We start from the raw sequence: 16,071 nt of genomic DNA, 5'->3' as shown, positions 1-16,071 counted from the left end.
ACTCATTCTAGGCATGGAGGCCGACTATTAACAACTCAGGGCTAGATGTAAGGTTTGTGGGTGTCACAGGGTTCTAGGCCCAAACCCAGGCAGAAGGCTGCAAAGGGAATTTCCCAGGAGTACCCACACAGCACCTATTTTCCATGTCGATTTGCATGCATCAACATAATGCCCAATTCAGAGAATGCTGTATTGTTCCTACCCGCTGTGCATAAGTAATTCTGTGCACTGGTGGTTCTGTATAAACAACAGATGTTAAATACATTGCATTGTATTAAAAAATGCAAAGGCAAAAACACCATGCCCAGACTCATAATATTTGCTCAGGCTTGTATCCTCTAAAGAGCTGAAGAAATTGTGGGTTGAATTCTGAAGCTATACCATCTGCAGTCAACAGAAAACACGTTGATACGTATCTTTATCACATGCAGGCACAATTCCTTTGGAAGCAAATGAGAGGCAGACCAATTAGCGATGGTGGATTTGTACAGCACCTGGCACAACAGGTTGCTGGTCCATAACAGGGGCTCCTGGGCACTATCATGTATCTGCTAATAGCTCCTTTGCTTTGCATGACTGTTTGCCTAAGAGCTCCTAAGAGGACTCCAACATCATGGAACAAAATATGGGTTGCAGGCACCTTTGCATTTCAGGGAACAGGCATCCAGGGGTTCAGAACAGTCTGTTCCAGGGCAGGCAGCACACTGTGAAATTCAGATCTGGAATCTGTCATACCCCTGCTTTGCCAAAATGTCCAAGGTTGCTGGTACCCAAGGGTCGTCTCTGACCACTGCTGCGTTTGGTCTCAGCCCAAGCTGGTTAACCCTTGCCCTGGTGTATGTATACAGCAAGGATCACTGCTCCTCCCAGGTCAGAACCAATCAGACTAAAAGGACAAACAGTTCTTGCTTAAATGGAAAATCTGCCCTTCACCGAGCCACATGCACTGAAAACCACATTAATTTTAAAAGGACCTGGATCACGCAAATATTACTTAGTAAGCCTCTGGAACTCACCGCCACATGATCTCACAGAGGGCAAGAGCATAACAGAATCCTTAAAAGGATTTCTATGGATAGCAAGAGCATTTGCAGTTACAACAGCATGGGATTAAACAGAACTAACTAATCTGGAAGGGCTAGAAACCCTCATGTGTCAGAGCATAAACTAAACTCTAACACTAGGGGTCAGAAAGAATCGTTCCCTGAGGGCAAGTTATCCCTTCACTTCCTCGATGCGCCTTTCTCTGAAGCAGCTGGTGCTGGCCAGGGTCAGAAACAGGACACCAGATAACATGACCACAGGTGCCAGCGTGACCATCCTTAGATTTCTCCTTGGCTGGCTGCATGGCCGTCTGTGCTCCCAACGCATAGGAGTGCTGACCAGGGAGTTTGTCATTAACCAGCTTCTCAGGCAGCTCTCATTAGAATGAGAAAGGCTGGAGGGCAGTCGCAGTGAAAACGGATGGTGGTGAATGGGTCACAGGCGCTGTGCCTCTCGTGGGGGGGGTGTTTCTTTGGGGCCCACCAGAGAGCCTCCCACTGTGATCCCAAAAGCAGTAGGGCTTCACCTTTCCCCCCAATTACGAATGACCTCCCAGACAAAAAGCTATTCCCTTTCTCTAGCAGGAGTCCACAACACGCCCACAGCTGAAAAGCCCCTCTCCCTTTGGCATGAGGCGCCAAGGAAGAGCATGCACGGACCCATTTCCCCGCTTCGGATCCTAAAGCACCATTATGACTCATGTACAAGCTCTGCCCTCTCTGAAGGAACGAGGGCTTCTGCAAAGCTGGCAAATGAAGGCGGAGGTTTCAGCCTGTTGTACCTGGGCAGGGCTGTGGGTACCACTCACCCAGCTGTGCCCAACTCTGGCATGCCTGCTGTCTGTGGCACCCAAAGCTGGCTGCTCCTTGGCTTTCCAGGGGGATAGACATGTTACAGTGACGCATACGGCACAAGTGGCTGCACGCATCTCGATAGCGTGGATTCAGATCAGAACTCCCCTCAAAGTTCTGGACAGGCTGGATCCAAGGTACCTGCTCGGTTCATAATAGGCAAGGGGCTGCCTACCAAAAGCTGGCAGGGGGTTAACATTTAATCCCTTTGTCCCGTCCATCTGAGTGGCAACTCAGCATCCTCTCCCGCAGCAGCTTCTCACATGGCCATACCCCCCTCTCTGGCTGGGGTCAATGTCACCCAACAGGATCAGAGCTCAGGTGGAATTTCCATTGACTACTCAATTAGTCGATAAGGGAGGAAGCTGCAGAGCCATAGGAGGATTGGTTCCTGGGGCCCCGGGACCTAACCCCACTGTGGCTCTGCCTTTTAAATGCCGTAAGAGTCACCCGTCTCTTACCAAATTTACAAAGCAGAGGTGCAGCGTCTGGGACCGGGCGCGAGCCAGGACAGCTGAGTCCCGGCTCGTGCCTGGTCCCCTGCTGCACCTCTGCCCCCCTGTGGAAATGGCGCTAGGGGGAACCAGCTTTTAACCGGCTCATGCTCCCCCCCATTACTAACTCTGACAGAGGCAGCCGGGGGGTAGAAGCCACTAGTCAAGTACTGACTTGACTACCTGATAATCGTAGGCTTATCGGGTAGTCGGCTACTCGACCAGTCGCTTACATCTGTACGCTGACCTCCTCCTTTTACAGGCTGGGAAACAGAGCCACAGAGAAAGGAAGCAGCGGAACCAGGGTCCCCCAAATGTCAGCCTGGCACCCTAACTACAACACTCTCCCCCCGCCTTCCTACACCAGCAAGATTTCCCACAGCACCAACTGGGGCCCCTGAACTCCTGAAACCCCCCGGTAGTTTCCCTTGCCGTCAGTATGTTTTCACTTCCTGTCCCCTGCACCACTGTCTGGCAAAGAGCTGCTGCCTCTCACCCCGAGAGGGAAGGGAAGCCAGACAGCGGTGCTAACGCATTACTGGTTCTTCAAGCAGCCGGCCGGCCACTGCACACGCCCATGCAGCAAACAGCGTCTCACCCATGGCATCTGCCCCATCCCACACTCCTGTCGGACCAAAGACAGCCGCAGACCCGTGTTTTGGAAGCAGGGCAATTTTCTCCATCGCACTGCAGTCAACTCAACACATATGCCAAAATCCAACGGTGTGTCCTTGACAGAGAAATCCTGAACACAGCTCACCAAGAAGCAGTATATGACACTGGTTAGAGCAGGAGAAAGGGAGACAGGATTCCTGGTCATATTCCCAGCTCTGCCACTGACTTGGCGGGTGATGCTTGGTCAAATCACTCTCCCAGTTTCTCCTCTCCTCCCCTCCCCCCCGCATGCCTCAGTTTCCCCATCTGCCAAAGGCAATATTGGCACACGGTTGCAAGGCCTGTCTGGTGAACACCCATAAAGCACTTGGGAGATCTGTGAGCGAAAGGAATACATGGCTATTATTATCTTGGGTGTTGTAACCTTGCACAATGCTGGTTGTGCAACCTGTGGTGGGGGTTGCATTAATTCACAATGACATGGCGTAACAATGCATCACCAGCCCCAGGCAGAGAGGCTACTGACAGCTCAGCCCCGCCCCTCCAGACAAACGGCTAGTGGGGCAGCACGCCCCCACCTCACTTGTTAGCAGGGGCATGAGACCATGCTCTCCATCTGTTCGGGTCCCAGACGAGGCAAATGGCTCTCTCTGCACAGAACCATTTACATCCACTGAATCTATACAGCAGCGCAGGGACAATGAACTGTCCTTCCAGCTCGGAGAGGATCCTATCTTTGAAGGCAGCCACTGGGGGATGCTGCACAGGAAGGAATCTGCCTGCCACCGAGGACGGTGCATTTGACTGCATGAGACCCCATCACCTCTAGCTTCTCGCCTTCCCCTAACTAGGAACACTAGCAGTGGCTGCAGCAGCACATATGGGTAGGCAGGGAACCCACCTCCAGGTGCGCAATTCGTTTTTACTGCGCGCCTTCTTTTACATGCAGAGGTATAAACCATCGCCGATCAAACCATCCATCCATCCCATCTGGGAGCGATACAGGAGCTGGCCAGGTTCAGACCCCAAACAGCTAAGCAGAGTCAGTCCAGAGCAGAAAAGCATAGGTCAGATTTAGAAGATTCAGCACCCAAGCATGTTAGCATAGGCATCACTGTCTAAATCAGTTGAGTAGCACCAATTAACCAGGATCAGAATCCGCTGCCCATCCCTCAGCAGCAAAGGTCTTGTTACATTCTAGATGCCAGTCACCTGGGGTTGCATTGGTCAGTGTTAGGAGTGCACTATCCAGTCACTAAGTTCCCTCTGCCCGTCCCTGCCTCGCGTATAAGCTACCCCTGTGCAGTCAGCCCTCGCCATCCCTCTTGGAACCAGCCTTGTGCTAACAAAATTCACAACCACCTGGATGAGCTTAGGATTGGTCCCAGTACAAACTCTCTAGTTACCTCTCTCCACTCTGAAAACTTACCATCTATTCATACCCTTTGTTTCCTGTCTTTTAACCAGTTCTCATGAAAGGGCCTTCCCTCTTATCCCATGACAACTTACTTCACTTAAGAGCCTGTGGTGAGGGACCTTGTCAAAGGCTTTCTGGAAATCTAGGTATACTATCTCCACTGGATCCCCCATGTCCACGTTTGTTGACCCCTCAAAGAACTCTAGCAGATTAGTAAGGCAGGATTTCCCTTTACAGAAACCATGCTGACTTTCCCCCAACAAATTGTGTTCATCTACGTGACTGACAATGTTATTCTTGACTATAGTTTCAACTAATTTGCCTGGTACTGACATTAGACTTACTGGTCCGTAATGGCCAGGATCACCTCTAGAGCCCTTTTTAAATATTGGCATCACGTTAGCGATCTTCCCGTCATCAGGTACAAATAGGGATGCTAAATATCCATTAATAGAATAGTCGATTAACCTCATGAATTCTTATCAGTTACTCAACTGTTCTATAGTCCCCGAGGGAGGGCCAGCAACCTATGAGCTCCCGAGGAGCCCCCTGCCACTCTACGCTGCTGACTCTGATGCAGGAACCAGCTGGGAGCTGGTCGGTAAGGGGAGCCACTTTAAAAACCAGAAGCAGCAGCACGGGGTGGCAGCAGACCCTGTCCAGTGGAGGGGCTGAGCTCCCGGACGCGGCGTGAGCCAGAATTGAGCCGGGCTGCCTGCCCACCCAGCTCCTAATACACTTGAAATGCAGAGCCGCAGCAGGGGTAGGTCCCGGACTCGTTGCAAGCCAGGACTGAGCCGGGCTGCTGGCCAGCCTGCTAAAAACATTACTGGCAAAGCGGGCGGGAGGGGAGAGGGAAATGCGTGTAGTCTAGAGCATTAACTGGTAAGCTTTTGCTTATCGGTTAATCAGTTGATCGACTACCCTATTACATCCCTAGTACAGAAGCTGATTTAAAGGATAGGTTGCAAACTACAGATAATAGTTCCACAATTTCACGTGTGTGTTCTTTCAGAACTCTTGGGTGAATGCCAACTGGTCCTGGTGACTTGTTACTGCTTAGTTTATCAATTTCTTCCAAAACCTCCTCTAATGACACCTGAACCCTTTGCATCCTCTTACCATGATGCATCTGGTAGTGGCCAACATCAAAGGCAGGACACAGGATTAGTTGGACTATGGGTCTGATCTAACATGGCAACTGCTGTGTCCCTATGCAATCTAGACAGGCAAAATTCACTGTATCTGCCACCCAGCTCCTCCCAGCAAAAATCTGTGATGACCACATGACTCCGAGAATACGTCCTAACGAGACGCATTAGCAAAAAAGGACCACTGTGCATCACCAAGAGAGTTAATTAAGCAACTATTGTTTAAAAAGAAAGACAACGCAAATGTATTTTATTCTTGCCCCTGCCTCACTGTACGCAACTAAAGCAACACTCGATTGCAGACTGGGCTCTTCTCTTCTCTTCACACACACAATTTGTTCCAAAGTCATTTTTAGCTGATAACATCACAGCCTAGATTTGAAAGATCTCCGCTGTAGGCATGGTAACATCCCTTGCCTTTGTAGGCTGATCATCATTCTTAATCAGCCACGGACGTCAGCAGCAAAAAGGAGGAAAGGAGGATTCCGCAGGCAGAAGAACGAGGGGCTAGGTCCCCTCTGCAGGGGGCGAGGGGTGTGTGCAGGCAAGGAACAGCCACAGGAGATGGCAGAGGTGAAGCAGGAGGCTTATCCTACCTGGAGCTACTGACGAGGACCCCACAGGAGCAGTGAGCAGACCAAACTCCCAGCACATCTGCAAGTTGAGTGGAGCGACTTGGGAGGAGCTAGGCACAGACTCTCCGCTAAGGCAAAGTCCTATGCAGCATTTAAGGGGGCGAGATGCCATCTAAGGCATAGGACGGGCGTACCTGGAGTCTGCACAGCTGATGACTGTAGCAGCACCTGGAGCGGGGCCCATGAAGTCAGAACAGAACAGACAGCAGCTGCCACTTCCTTTAACACAGCAGTTCAAGAAACCATGGCTCTGAGGCTCGGTCATCAGGTCCTGTTCCAGTTCAGCAGACAGGTACAGTCCTGATCTGACCCCCTTACTACAGCAGTTCACACTCTAGTGCATTTATCCTGGGAGAGAGGGCAGAGCTATTATCCCATTTTACAGATGGGTAACTGAAGCACAGAGGGACTAATGCAATATTCCCACTAATTTTTTCCATCCTTGTGTGGAATAAATTTTGTTATGAGCAGATATGCACCACCAGTAGCAACACCAGCTACTAGCTGGGCAGCATTTCAATCTCTCCTGGGTGGCCACTTAAGCACTCAGCTTACAGACACACACGACATGGCTTGGACAAGGTCATATAAAGAGTCTGAGGCACAGCAGGGAACTCACAGGAGCGAATACCCCAACAGCTGAAGTAGTGCTCTCACTACGACCCGTCCTCCCCCCCTGCACCAATCCCGCTACACACTCCCTACAGCTCCAGCACAGACGCCAAGAGGAAAGCAGGTGCAAAGTGTTGCTTTTTAGCAGGTGTCCTTCCGATACATCTGCTTAGTCACTGAGTTTTCACCGACCGCTTCGTACTGGCAACTCAAACCGCCCTCGCAAGCTGGCAAGCAGCAGGTTCAGGGCCGCCCTGGCAAGGGGATTCAAAGCTCCCTCCTGATGTAGTGCCTGCAAACAGACCCAAGCCTAAAGAAATAGCAGCCAGCTGGCTCCCGAGGGCTGACAAATTTAGTAACTTTTTTTTATTGTTAATGCTTTAAACAAGCGTCCCCAATCCTGGCAGCATTTGGCACAGAGCTGGGACGTCGGATTCACATGGGAGCTTGAATCTCACAACGGCGGGAACGCAGAATCCATCCAGCAGCCCAGTTCCCGTCTCTCAGAGCCGTGGATTTGCACCAGGGAGGGAAGGATGCCTGCCATCGGCTGTAACAGCTACGCTACAGCGGTGCAGCTGCAGTGCTCCTAGTGCAGATGCGGCGTTACTGTGACGCCCCGTCTCTCCGAGCTGGTAGCACGCTCCCTCCAGTTTGCCCTGGGGATGAGAGACCACGTGGGGTGTAGGAGACGGGGAAGTTTAGCCCCACAACGCACATAGCTACTGTGAAAAGCAAAGTGCCAAGGTGGATTCCGGGAGTCTAAAATGTAGGTCAGTTTGCAAGTAAATCAAGAAGGGGGTGTCTGCCCCATAAAAGCTGCCAGCCCTGCAAACTCACATTGGCTCGTAGACTGCAGTGGAAGTGGGGAAAGGGAGAGGGAAATGAACTTTTCCAAAATACTTAAGCAATGTAGGTGCTTAAGTCCCAGTGACCTGGGTGCTTTGGAAGACGTCTCCCACGTGTTTTCCCTGCTCACACATGGTCACCAGTGCGACAGGTGCTGTAGGCCTAAGGGATAACTCTCCAGCTGAGCTGTCAGTGGAATTGCCCAGGCTGACTGGGATCAACAATTCTGAAGCTGATGCACAAGGAGAAGCCAGCCTCCCAGTGCTCGGCTGGGCTAGCAAGCAGGCAGGACAGCTACAATGAAAAAAGTCACCTGTTCCTGGCCCTAGATCAGTGGTTCTCCAACTTTTTGGCCTGTGGCTCACCTTGCTCAAGGCAAGCCTTTTCGCGGACCACCAGCCAACTACCCATGATGATAAATTGCCTTTGTTTATCTCCAAATACCTTACGTTATTTATATTAGGCTCCTGGAGCACAAAAACATAAATACGCAGCGATAACGTAAGGGAGCGTATAGAACCGGTAAGAAAGGAAACATTATTAATCCAAAACAAAATCATGAAACAGATTGAGCGCTCTCGCTTTATCATATTAGATTACCAAACTTTGTTGAAAATAGAGTAAAATATTAATTTATGTCCAAAACAAAAGGTTTCAATACTGACTTTATTTATGGCAGGTTTAGGGAACCTTTTCTAGGCTGAGGGCCACTGACCCACAGAAAAATCAGTCGGGGCCACACAAAAGTTAGAAGAAAAAAATCCCAACAAAACAACCCTCACTGATGTGACCCCTGATTCAGACACTTCTCTCCCCTTGTGCTCCAGCCCCCAGTAGGGGAGAGAGGGGAGGACAGAGGTTCAGGATTTCCCACAGTCCAGATTAACTCTTTTGGGGTCCCAGGACTAGAAGATTTTGTGGGGCCCCTAGGCTCTGAGGTGGAGCCAAAAAATGAGGGGGTTCAATGTGTGAGAGGGGACTGCAAGGGAGCAAGATAGAGATGAGGATGCAGGGTCTGGTCAGTAGGGAGGGTTCAGGAGGTCTGGGTGGGAGGTAGGGTGCGGGAGCAGACTAGGGGGTGGGTATGTGGCCAGGAGGTTGGATGCAGGAGCAGGATGGAAAGCGAGAGGTAGGGTTCAGGAGAGTGCGAGGTCTAGGTGGGAGGTAGGGTGCAGAAGCAGGATGGAAAGCGGGCATCCTGGGCGAGAGGTAGGGTTCAGGAGAATGCGAGGTCTGGGCGGGAGGTAGGGTGCAGAAGCAGGATGGAAAGCGGGCGTCCTGGGCGAGAGGTAGGGTTCAGGAGAGTGCGAGGTCTGGGCGGGAGGTAGGGTGCAGAAGCAGGATGGAAAGCGGGGGTCCTGGGCGAGAGGTAGGGTTCAGGAGAGTGCGAGGGCTGGGTGGGAGGTAGGGTGCAGAAGCAGGATGGAAAGCGGGGGTCCTGGGCGAGAGGTAGGGTTCAGGAGAGTGCGAGGTCTGGGCGGGAGGTAGAGTGCAGAAGCAGGATGGAAAGCGGGGGTCCTGGGCGAGAGGTAGGGTTCAGGAGAGTGCGAGGTCTGGGCGGGAGGTAGGGTGCGGGAGCAGGATGGAAAGCGGGCGTCCTGGGCGAGAGGTAGGGTTCAGGAGAGTGCGAGGTCTGGGTGGGAGGTAGGGTGCGGGAGCAGGATGGAAAGCGGGCGTCCTGGGCAAGAGGTAGGGTTCAGGAGAGTGCGAGGTCTGGGCGGGAGGTAGGGTGCGGGAGCAGGATGGAAAGCGGGCGTCCTGGGCAAGAGGTAGGGTTCAGGAGAGTGCGAGGTCTGGGTGGGAGGTAGGGTGCAGAAGCAGGCTAGGGGCAGGGAATCTGGGCAGGAAGTTGGGTGCAGGAGCAGGAGCCAGGGTTCCGGAGCGGGCTGAGGGTGGGGGATTTTGGCAGGGGGTAGGGAGCAGGAGCAGGCTGGGGATCTAGGCAGGAGGTCGGGTTCAGGAGTGGGCTGAGGGTGGGGTGGACTGGGCGTGGGGGGGGGGGGGAAGAGAGGAGTGTGCAGGTGGGGGTTTGAAGCCTGGGCAGCAGGAAAGGTGCAGGAACAGGGTGGGAGTCTCAGTGGGAGGGTGTGCATGTGTGAGAGCGGTGGGGACCTGGGGCTTGGGCATGAGGGAGATGAGGGCACTTACCTGGCTCCACGCAACTGCCCCCGCCCTCCCGCTACTCACACCGGCCATGATTCTGGCCAATGGGAGCAGCAGGGAAAGTCTCCAGGTGAGCCATTTCCTGTGCTGCCATTCCCCCAGCTGCGGGGAAGGGGGAGTGGCAGCGCACAGAGCCGCTTCCTCCCCCACTGAGCCGGATCCGGCCAGTGAGGCTCGAGTCTCCCTCCACACACAGTGGGAAGCCAGTGCTGGCATTCCAACCACACGGGGGGCAGGGGGCGCAGTCTGGAGCTCCAGCACGGACTCCCCACTACGGAGGGGAGGGGGCTGAGCCCCGAGCCTGAGGCCCACCTGCAAGATGGTCGCAGGCCATACTTTGAGAACCACTGTACTACCCAGAGAGGAGATCAGATGCTGTTTGTACATCACTTTGCCAAGCAGATTTGCATTTAAAGATTGGGGAAGGGAGGGGAGTGACTAGCAATTTTCAGCACCCAATTTAAGAGACCTTTAAAAGAATCCTAGTTTGCAGAACCTACTGGGCACTGCAGAAAGAGTCAGATCCCGTTAATCGAATCTCACGTTGAGCACAAAACAAAACGAAACAAAGCAAAAGAAAACACCAAGGTACTCAATCACTAGCCGTCTGGCAATTATTTCTACCTCGACAGCATCCCTTTAAATGGTGGGGTGTGTTAGTTATAGATATCAAATAATGAACCTTCATCACCTCCACTCTAAAGTCTGTGATATACTCTCAAAGCCCTTTCAGGAAGAAAGGGTAAACCTTTTCCCACACAAGCTAGCCCAAGGACCAGATTAGGCACACGGAGCAGCTGAGAGAGAGATACAGTAGAAGGCTTCAAGCATTCAATCGCCTCTCATTAATAGGAAAGAATATATTTCTCTCACGGACAGTCTAGCCAAAGGAGCAATCTGGCATTCTAAGGCAAGGCTTTACGAGGGAGGAGACACAAAACTGGTAAAACACTTGTGAGGCGATGAAGAAAAGAGAACAAATAAGATTCAGGGATGAAATTAAATCCGGCAAAGGAAGATTTCATCAGAGGCTGGAGGGGATTAACCTCTTGATTGCTTTTATAAAACCTCTGAATTTTATCTGCAGGTCTAAAAACGAGCGATCAGTACAGGGTGGATTTCCACTTGTTTTCTGAGCTGTAATTTTATGCCTGAGCAGTGTTTCCCCTCACCACAAGTATAATTTGCCTGTAAAAAATTTCCCAAAGTTGAATGGAAGTTTCTGCCACATTTTTCAGGTTTTTCAGTATCTGTAATGATCCAGTAACGAAACGTCAATTACTTATGCAAATTAACGGACGCAGGCAGCACGGGGGGGGGGGGGGAGGGAGAGATATCAAAGGAGGCTGCTTCTTGCCCTGTCCAAGCGACCAAGTTAACAGCATGTAGCGCGAGTTCTGAACTGTGCGGATACATGCCCTCTCTGACAGCGGGTAGCTATCGAGGGCTGAAAACACTCCCTCCTGCAAGGAACAGGTTACACACCTGAAAAGGGGAGCTCTAACATCCACACTTGTCATGAACTCTGGGCCAAAGGGCTGCCACTCCTGAATAGTCTGGTGTAAACGGACACCCTAGGAGCAGACCACCACAAAATCAAGCACTGAACATTTGCAGAACATAAAAACAGCCACACTGGGTCAGACCAAAGGTTCTAGTTCAACATCCTGTCTTCCGACAGCGGCCAAAGCCTGGTGCTCCAGAGGAAACACACAGAACAGGCAATCCCCAAGTGATCCAGGCTTTTCTGGAGCCCAACTGGTACCTATAAATGCCAAACACTTCCTGGGCCTCAGCGCCACAGATCTATCTCCACGGAAAAATGATTTCCTCTCTCCCACCTTTGCTCTTAGCTGCAACAAACCACTTGTTTGCACTGCACCTAGCAGAGCAGGAACCCAAAACTGACAGGGACCCCCAGACAGTCCTGTAACTCACGTAATAAGTTAGCAGCGATGGGCTTCGAGAATCTCTGCTAACAGTGCTGAAGGGTGCGAGGTAGTGGCAAGCGCAGGAGCAGAGGCACAGTGAAGCCCGTCTCCAGGGCAGTGGCTCTTGGCTGCGCACGGCAGGAGGAAGCCACACATCTGCATGTCTATACAGCTCAGCAAGCGAGGGCTGGCAAAGGGATAATTAGCCCAATCGGAGTCAAGCCACACTGAGTCACGGACAGGGACGGACAGATGCCAGAGGAGAAACTGGGGAGAGTGCCTCCAACTTTCAGAGGGCTGGTTCCGACCTGAGGACTAGGGAGAACTCCTGCCTAGAAAGGAAATGCAGATCTCCGCCCACCGCATGGAAAATTTAACCCTTGAAAGGAATGAAGGCCGTCGCTACTGAAATTTTAAATATTGGCTCCAAAGCCCTTCTCCCTTCCCTCAGCCACGAGTTCAGCTGTTCCTGGCAGGACGATCCCCTCTCCTCCCCTCCCTTTTACCTCTTATAGGGGAGCTGCAGAATTCAAGGTCCTGAGCAGCTTCTGCCATGTGGTCAATAGAGATCATTATCATCTGAATGCCGTAGTGCCCAGGAGACCTAGTTATAGAGAAAGACCTCACCGAGCTAGGTGCGGTACACACAGAACACAACGACAGGTCCAAGGAGATCAGGGATGACCCACATTTCTGAATCCTCAGCTAATCACCCCACCCCTATGGAGCAGAGGTACAGCTCTCCCCCATATGAAACCTTCCGACCAGTAGCTTCCTGGGGATTCTTTCTCTCTCTCCCCGCCATGCCCAGAGAAGGATGGCAGGAGGGATACAGAAGCATTGCCCCGGGATTGTAACTGACCAGCGGCTCCTTGTGGCTCTGTAACTCAGAGCTGTGTGCTGTCAAGATCTGGTGGCAATTTTCACCTCACCGTTTTCTGCTCCAAGTGCAAAGGGCATTTCTTTGACCTTGCCTTCACGAACAGAAACCCCGAGCAACAGATATATTTATACAAAATAGAAAACAACCAAAACTTGGCACTCACGGCCCACTCTGCTCCCTCTGGAGAAAGGGGGAGAACAAACGTGACAGCCGATTGCCATGCTGCTAAGGGTCCTGTGGAAGGCACTCAGATTGGGGATGTTAAAAATCATGTGATAGGGCAACCGTGGAACCGCTGAGATTTTTAGCAGTTCCACGTGCTGCGGGCTTTCCGGTATAAAGCTTAGCTTTATGCTACAGAGCCTGCAGCGCAGCCTCCCCAGAACCAAGACCGCCAGCCCCTGAGAGCCCAGCTCCCAGCTGAGAGTAACCTACACCATTCAGCAGTAAAGGGCTAGTTGTGAACACTAACATCCCTAACTTAGATACCACAGTGACAGGCGTAATATAAAAACCTAGGTACAGGCTTGGGGGGGGGGGGGGGGAGAGATTCGGCTTTTATTGGTAAACATCGATTTCACCATACACACACACACACACACACACACACACACACACACACTTATTTCTCTTGGTACTTATCGACATGTAAATTTCAATATTGTGCCAAGTTTGCCCATACAGAATACAACCAAATCAGGGTCAATGGAGCAGAGACCATCTAGGGCAGTGGTCAGCAACCTATGTCTCACTTAGGAGCCAAATATGGCTTGCAGCTTGAGTTCAGCTCCTCCCCCCCGCCCCGCACCTCCCTTGCGATCCAGCCTCCCACCCTCTGCAAAATTGGAGCCAGCGCCAGCTTCCTGAGGGGGAAGAGGATGAAGAAAGCCCCGAGCCTCGCGGCACGATCGGGGCAGAAGCCGGAGCTACAAATGGCCTTTCACCATGTGCGTGCACCGTGCACTCGCACCCGCCAGAGAGTCCTGGGGCACCACTGGGGTCCATCATCAGCCTCCTGACCTTCTTCCGGGTGCCAGCAGGCTGGATCCTGGCCAGCCTGGAGAGCTACAAGAAGCGCGACTGAGCTGGTTGGTTCCCATCCGCACCTGGACCTGCCGCCAGACTCCCTGTGCTCCTGGAAAGGCAAAGCCTCCGTTTCACACTCGGCCCTTGGGCTGCTAACTTATTCCGTGACCCATGTGGAACAGTGGCTGGCTGCCACGTGGAAGTGACTTGCATCTGTTACAATGAATAAATCCCGTTACATACACTGGGGAAAAAAGTGCCACCCAGGCCCTGCACCGAGATCCTGCACCCCCAACCTGCTCCTGCACCCTCCCCCCGGCCAGACACCCTATTCCCCAGCCCTCTCCTGAACCCTACCTCCCACCCAGATCCTGCACCCCCATGCCTATCCCACCCAGGCCGCTCTGTCCCGCACACTGGACCTCTCATTTCTGAGCTCACCCAAGAGCCTAGGAGAGCCCACAGAATCCACTATCTCTGGAACCACAGAAGAGTTAATCTGGCCTTAGGCCTCAGTCCTCCCTGGTGTGATCTGTGTGTGGATCAGTGGCTCCTGACCCCCAAACAAGTTCCCAATCTCTGCCATAAAGACAATGTTGAAACCTTTTGTGTTGAGCGTAATATTTTACTTTATTTAAAAATGAAGCCTGGCCAACAAGCCCCCATCTGGCCACAGCGTCATAACACTTCCTGCACACACACACACACACACACACACACACCCCGAATCAATCATACACCTGAACCCCCTGCCCTGAGCCCCTCCTATATCCCAGTCCAGACTCCTGCACCCCCATATCCCCAGCCATAAGACTGACAGAAGACAGTCTGAATGGCTGCATGAAGCTGGATTTGACCAATTACCATGTAAACTTCAAAGAAATGTGCGAAAAGATGCAGCAGCAGAAGTCCCATTGAATAAAGTCTGGGAGTACAATGTTTCATTTGTACTATTATTAATCATCATGTCAACTATCAATAACATTAAGTTGTATATTTTCAGTCATGCAAATGGGCATTCTTGTACAGCTCTTTGTTGACTACTTGTTCTGAACTTTGATGTCGTTTGGCTCTCTGGTTTGAAAAGGCTGCCAACCCCTGATCTAGGGAGTTCCATTCTCCCACCCGCAGAAACTGTCTCGCTGACTCTGGATACGTGCAGCCTGCCCCCCCCCCCAGCACTCGGGGTGCATTCGCTCCCATTCCCTGCCCTCCCCAATCAAAGTCAACCAGAAGGTTGAAGGAAGGAAGAAGCTGCAGAGCTGCTTTGCCACTGTGACCTGGGAAGAGCTGCAGCAGTCCCAGCAGGGCACAAGATGAGAGGATCCAGCCAGCAGCCCCTGACCCTAACTATAAGCCAGGGGTGAGGATCCTAATGCCCAGGGGCTGGATACAGAGCCCCTAAGGCTTGGGGCTCCCCCTCACTATCAGCACAATGGGAGCCCACATTGGCACTCCAGTCCCATATTCCCCCCATCCACACTTCCCCGGGGAGCTGGAACAGCAGCTCCCACTCCACGCGTGAGTCAGGAAAGCCAGAGCCAGATCCGATCCACGGGCTCTGTCTCCCCCTGGCTGGTGCAGTAAAGTGCTGCCTGGAGGCTTCCCCCCCCCCCCGAAATCTACGAGCGCAGGCCCCTCAGGCGCTGGTGTTTGAGGGGAATGTGGGAGTCTAGCTTTCTGCTTCTCAGCTGGGGGCCATGTCAGTGAGCTGTTCTTCTCTTACTGTTTTTTGCTTCTCACTTTTGTGCAGTCCCCGACTGATTTTTCTGTGGGTCAGTGGCCCCCAACCCAAAAAGGGTTCCCCAGCCCTGCCCTAGCCCTAAGCTCCAAGCTGGAGAGGGACCCGCAGGCTGAAAAAGCCTCCCGGGGCCCACGACTCCTCAGGAGCCAGAGATTCTCCCAGGGCTGGGTCTGTCCTTAGAAGATGGAAGAGCGACTCCACCCCCTCATCCAATGTTGATACCACACAAGGCTACTCCTGATCACGGGGAGCTGCACTCAGCAGCACCCAGAATCTTGACAAGCTTCATGAAGCCCCCTTTCCCCTGCCCACAGCCCCAGGGCAAAGAGAGAAACAGAGGCACACACAGGAAGGCACCTGACCGAGGACACAGAGACAGTCAGTAGCAGAGCCTGGGAGAAAAGAATCCAGGTCTCCCGATTCTGAGCCCCTTCTCCTCTGCACCCCACTAAAGCAGGGGACTGTTCCGCTTTGCCGAAGGATGGAGCCAGTATCGGAGCACCCTAAGGGGAGCCAAGGACACCAGGCCCAAGCGCCCTTCGACAGACTCAAACTCAACTTGGCAGCCAGTGTCATCCACCAGCCAATCAACCAATCACACACCTGCCCATCAGCTAGCGAGACCAACTTCTGCTTAAAAAGTGAACTAGTTAAAC

At 52.4% G+C, this 16,071-nt stretch overlaps 1 protein-coding gene across 8 annotated transcripts in view; it reads right to left on the bottom strand.

The window, feature by feature from the left end:
- The window catches only part of TET3 (tet methylcytosine dioxygenase 3), a 163,695-nt gene that overhangs the window by 131,500 nt on the left and 16,124 nt on the right, over nt 1-16,071 (bottom strand). The window contains exon 1 of one of the 8 annotated variants that reach the window (XM_075910911.2): nt 11,770-12,200. The exons of the other annotated variants lie outside the window; for them this stretch is intronic. The gene's annotated coding sequence lies outside the window, so the exon portion shown is untranslated. Of the gene's footprint in view, nt 1-11,769; nt 12,201-16,071 lie in introns of those variants that run through there. 8 annotated transcript variants of the gene reach the window in all.

The sequence above is a fragment of the Pelodiscus sinensis genome, chromosome 28 (assembly GCF_052426305.1).
Source record: "Pelodiscus sinensis isolate ZL-2025 chromosome 28, ASM5242630v1, whole genome shotgun sequence".
In the NCBI taxonomy this organism is placed as follows: domain Eukaryota; kingdom Metazoa; phylum Chordata; order Testudines; family Trionychidae; genus Pelodiscus; species Pelodiscus sinensis.
The sequence above is the reverse complement of the archived record's forward strand: the minus strand, read 5'-3'. Positions and strand labels throughout refer to the sequence as shown.